The sequence below is a fragment of the Rhinatrema bivittatum genome, chromosome 9, assembly GCF_901001135.1.
Source record: "Rhinatrema bivittatum chromosome 9, aRhiBiv1.1, whole genome shotgun sequence".
Taxonomy (NCBI): domain Eukaryota; kingdom Metazoa; phylum Chordata; class Amphibia; order Gymnophiona; family Rhinatrematidae; genus Rhinatrema; species Rhinatrema bivittatum.
Window position 1 is genome coordinate 212207094 of NC_042623.1, and position 6000 is coordinate 212213093.

Below are 6000 nucleotides of genomic sequence, written 5' to 3' on the forward strand. Positions count from 1 at the left end.
TAAATAAGTATGCTCCTAATTTTAAAGAGGTTTGCTCGAGCAACCTGCATCATGCATCTTCCATAGGACTTTGCCAACTTTCACACACGTATGTAAGCAGATTTTAAAACATGCTCACGCAAAAGGACCATTCCCTGTTTTTCCAATTAGTCCACCAGTTTGTCCAGTCAGTCTCAAGTTTTATGCAAACCCCTCTGGTTCTTCATCCTGCATGACCCCCCTCCCACAGTGAACTGGATCCCTCATCCTGGCCCGTGTAAGCCTTTAAAACATGAGATCTGCAGACTTACTCATCATGAGGAGCAGCAGTAAAGTTAGGTGACTAACAAGGCTGCCACGTGCTGTGGTGGCTGGTTTTAAAATACGGACAATGCCATAACTGTTGGCCCATCCCTGGAACACTTATACCTTGCATCTTTTCTGCTCCCTATTTTTTGCTCATGTACACGCATATATGCACACAGATTGCGGCTTGAAAATTCGTGTTGGGCACGGCCCACATATATGGGCATTTTAGCACGATCAATGCTTTTAAAATGATCTCTGTTTTGTTTACAGTGGTGGAACAACATTTCCAAGGTGTAAAGTAATGCTTGATGCTAAAGCTCGGATTACTGAAGTGTGCCAAAAGTACTAAAGCACCAAAGATGATGCGTGTGGAACATTCATTGTTATCTTAATGGTTTAATATACATCTAACTTGTTCCTTACAATGCAGATGTCTGTTTTTTGTTGTTTTGGTTTTTTTTTAAGTAGCAATTCCAGCAGGAAAATAGTTCAAATTGGTGATTTACAGTCACTGAGGTTCCCTCTCCCTTTTGTCCAAAAATGTCATCCTGAAGGAGTTAGAGCACATGGTTATGGTTTATATGCTGCCTATGCAACAGCCCTAAACAGCTTACGAAGAACATACCCAGTGAAACTGTATAACTGTACATTTCCTAGCATGTAGACTGATGGACTCTGGACTAGTGGGTTTATGCTCCCCTGCCAGCAGATGGAGACAGAGCAAGCTGATGTCATGGTATATACATAACCCTGCAGTGATCCCTTCTCCTTCTACAGCAGATGGTAGCCATGCAGCTCCCGATAGGGATTGATGCAAGCTTTTGCAAGAAGAAATTTGAAATTCTAAATTAAGGGGAAAAAAAGCCCTGCTTTTTTGTGGTGATACATAAGGTCCCTCCCCCAGATGAGAATTCCTGAGGTGGTTTCTGTGATCCCTCAGAGATGTTCCTTGGTCTGGTAGCTGGATTTCCTGACGTTGATTTCGCTGCTAGTTCAGCTGAAAAGCAGTAGATGCAGGAGGCAGAGGTGGCGGTGATAGCAGATGCCCTCTTCCCCCCCACAGCAGAGACCATCGCTGTACTCAATCAGTAAGCACTGTGCTCAGGTAAAGTTTTTAAAAAATAAAGTTTTACCTTTTGAATCAAAGGCATTTTAGAGGGGTTTCAGGACTTCCTCCTGTCTCCATGCTTGGTGCGCTGTACCGACATTCATTCCCCGCTCCCGTTGGGGTTAGGCAACTGGGCAGCCTGGCAGGTTGAGCAGCCACCGGTAGGCTAGGCCCCGCACTTAGGACTTTTTCTTGCACGCCGTATAGTAGGCCATGGCAGCGTTTTTTCGCACTCTCCTGTGCGTGTTCTGCCCTCTACAGGCCGTCAGTGTGTGTTGGTGCTGTGCATGCCTTGTGCACTGTTTTTGGGCACGCTTTTTATACACACAAATTTTACACTGTTCACATTCTTAGCACTTTCTTCTAGATGCTTATTTTTTTGTGCGCATTCCTCTGTGAGTGGGAGCCGTTCAGAAGCATGTTTACAGCCGTGATGGTGCCGGTAAGCAAGAAGCCTAAACATTTTCCTATTTGTGTGGCCTGTCATATTAGGGCTTCTTACTTGTCAGTGCTGCTTAGATGCTCAGGGAGAGTTGACTTCCTTGGATTTTGCTAAGCCTGGCTCCTCCAAATCTGATGATTGGTTGGTCACAGCCTTGACTGGAGGAATGCCAGACTTTGGTTCTCCCTTGACTGGCTCCTCCACAGGTGAGGGCAATTCTGTGGGACCAGCTCCAGTTCCTTCTGGGCTTGGTCTGGACCCGGCTGCTTTTTACTTGGGTTGAATTTTTTCAAGGCTTACAAGTCCTCTACTTCCCCTATGCCTGTCCGATCGGTCCCTCAGCCACTGGCTCTTCCTTCTTCCAGTCCTGTGCTTAGGTGCTAGAACTTCCCTCTGCTCCCTGTGGATGTTCCCAATGAATCTGGATGGCACAGATGATGTCTATCCTGATTCCCTGGATGATGGGGAAATTCCTCCAGGGCTGGAACCGTATTGAACCATGTTGCAGTGCTTTCATAGAGATGAACTGCTGGCCCTGATTTCCCAGTCCTTGAAACAGCTGGGTGTCCCTGGTTTGGATGCCATGTCTGAGCGAGGAAGAATTCCATTTTGGTTTCCTTACATAAGCCTCTTGTTTTTCCCTGTGATGGATGCCATTCTGGAATAGATTGATCTGGAATGAGATGCTCTAGAGGCAAATTTTAAAGGGGGTCAGACATTGGAAGGCCTGTACCCCACTGGATCCAGCTGTCAGAGCATTTGCGGTTTCCCCAAAGTGGATACACTTGTATGTGCTGTCTCTAAGTGGACAACTACCTCCATAGAGGGAGGTTCAGCCTTGAAGGATGTAAATAATAGAAGGATTGAGGCTATTCTTGAGCAAGCCTTAGAGGCGGGTGGCAATGACTTCACAGATTGTTTCCTGTTGTGCCCTAGTGGTGCAATCTGTCTGCTTCTGTCTCAGGAAGTTGATGAGTCTGGAAGGAATTCCAGAATGGTTATGGAGCCTGCTGCTGCCTGTTTAATAGATACAGGCTATGATTTGGTATTGTACCTCACCCAGAGAAATGGCTTCAGTGATGGTGGCCAGGCATCAACTCTGGTTGTGAAATTGGTCAGCTGATGCAGCCTCAAAGCTAATCTTACCAAGTTGCCCTTTAAAGGCTTGCTCTTGTTTGGGGAGCGAGTGGTAAGTGGTACAAGTCTCTGGTTCCTCGGTTACTGAGGATAAGAAGCAGTTACAGTGCCCCTTTGGTATGAGGGGTCATCTCTGGGGTTCCAGGCAGTCCAGTCCTTACAGAGGGTCGACCTTTCAGCAGACTGCCTTTTGGTAGATCTGTCCTTATGTCCGACAGCCTAAGAGGAGTGGGCTTGGGTGGTGGTCCTTCCCGAACTTCCCAATGAATGTTTGCTGACCCGCCTTCTGGAGGTGGATCAAGGTCACTTTGAACCAGTGGGTCCTGGAAGTGATGATAGAAGGATATTCGTTGGAATTTCGCAGTATTCCTCGGGACGTGTTCATGGTGTCCCCTTGCCCCACTCCCTGCAGAAGAAGTAGGCAGTAGAGTTCACACTTCAAAGGCTCTCAGGCTGAAGGCTGTGGTTCCAGTGCCCACGTCTCAAAGTATAGGGTGATATTACATTTATTTTGTTGTGCCCAAGGAGGAGGGCTTTTTTTCATCACATCCTGGATCTCAAGAGGGACAACCATCAATTGAAGGTGACTCATTTTCGCATGGAACCTTACGCTCTATGATAATGATGGTGCAGTTGGAATTTCTGACCTCCTTGGATCTGTTAGAGGCCTACCTTCATATTCTTGTCCCATTGGAACACTATCGCTTTCTACGCTTTGTGGTGTTAGGGCACCATTATCTGTTTCAGGCGCTGCCCTTTGGTCTAGCCACAGCTCCCAAAATACTTTCCAAGATTATGGTGGTAGTAGAGCAGCAGCTTTGCGAAAAGAAGGGATCTTGGTGCACCTGTATTTTGGGCAACTGGCTAATTTGAGCCAAGTCTGAGGAAGAAAGCCACCTGGTGACACAAGGTGATCATCTTATTGCAGGAGCTCAATCGGGTGATGAACCTGACCAAGAGTAGTCTTCAGCCATCCCAGTCGTTGGAGTATCTGGGGGTACGGTTCGACACTGGGAAGGGCAGTTTTCCTACAGGAAGCTCAGATCCAGAAATTGATGCCTCAAGTGTGTCGGCTGCTGAATGCCATATGCTCGATGGTGTGGTCCTACTTACAAGTGCTCGGCTTGATGGCAGCTAGCCTAGAAGTGGTGAAGCACATATGCGTTCTGTCTCATTGGAACCTGCTGTCTCATGACTATGCAGTTTGGAAATCTGCTCACACCTCCAGTGGTGGTTGCAAAAGGATCATCTGAGAGGGAATTCCCTTGTCCTCTCCAGCCTGGTTGTTACTCATGACAGATGCAAGTCTCCATAGTTATAGGGGCTCCCTGGAGTTAACACCCAAGGGCATTGGAATGCTGAAGAGTCCGTTGAACATCAATCACCTGGAAGCCCAGGCGGTATGGCTGGCATGCTTGCAGTTCAGTCACGGGCTGCAGTTCGCATGATGTCTGACACGACCGTGGCCTATATCAATCGCCAGGGAGGAACCAAGAGCCAGCAAGTGTCGCAGGAAATAGACCAGCTTATGGAATGGGCGGAAGGTCATCTGCAGATCTTGGCCTCTCACATTGCAGTAAAAGGCAACTTAAGAGTAGACTTTCTCAGCAGGGAGACTCTGGACCCAGGAGAGTGGGTGTTGTCAGCTGATACATTTTCAGCTGATTGTGGATCGCTGGGCCTTCCATTCCTAGACCTGCTGATGACGACTTGCATTGCGAAGGCTCCTTGATTCTACAATTGCAGGAGAGATCAGTGGTCCCTGACAATAGATGGTCTGGCCAGAAGACAGATTGCTTTATGCCTTTCCTCTGTGGCTCTTGCTGGGCAGGATAATTCGCAAGATCAAAGGCCACAGGAGGCTAGTACTTGTGGTGGCACTGGACTGGCCCAGGTGTCCATGATATGCAGATTTGCGAAGATTCCTGGTGGAGACCCACCCTTTGTCTTCCACTGCACATAGATCTTTTACAACAGGGACCAGTTCTTCACAAGGATTAGACTCTGTTCTGTCTTACAGTTTGGCTCTTGAGGGCTCGGCTGTTTAAGTGTGGTTATTCCTCTGCAGTGATTGCCACCTTACTCCATGCTTGCAAGTTCACCACTTCCTTGGCTTATGGTGGGTTTGGAGAGATTTTAAGGCCTGGTGTGAGGAGTGGGGTGTGTTCTTCCTCCATTCAGTTAAGATCCCTATGATTCTGGATTTTTTGCAGGATGGGTTGAATAAAGGATTGGCCTTTAATTTCCTTGATGGTGCAGGGTTGCAGCTCTTGCCTTTTCAGAGGCCCGGTGAATGGTGTTTCCTTGTGGTTATAATCCCGATACCTGTTTTTTGAAGGGAGTGAAACATCTTATGCCTCCCTTGATTTACTGGTTCCAATTGTGGAGTCCTAACTTGGTGCAGGTTTTTTGGTGGGCTCTACTTTCTGACTGCTGCATAGCCTTTCCTTGCAGGTGTTGACCTTGAAGACTGTGTTCCTGGTGGCTATTTGTTCAGTGTGGTCTATTTCTGAGCTGCAGGCCTGGTCTTGACAGGAGCTTGTTCCTCCGGGTGACTCTGGGGGTGTAACAGCTGTTGACTGTTCCATCCTTTTTGCCCAAGGTAGACACGGACTTTCATTGAAATCAGTCCATCTCCTTGCCATCCCTGGATAAAGTCAAGGATGGGGGAGTAGTATTGCCTCTTGTGCTCTCCACTGGTCCTGAGTCTGTCTGTCTACACTAAGGAAAAACAAAATTATCAGGTAAGTAATTTCTGCATTTAATCCTACAAAAACAAAATAAAATAGCTATTAAAATTGAAAGATTAAAACAGAGGGAAGTATAAAACTTTCACTATCATTTGAACTCTGCATTAACAATATAAACTGATAACAGTGGGAGGCATCTAAGTTCACCAGCACTGTAACAATAAGCTTGTTCAAAGAGCATGGTCTTTTTAATTGCTTCTCAACTGTCTTAATACAATATAAAGAATGTATCCGTGCAGCAAAACACTGCACGGAGTGGCAGTAGCCACAGAAGC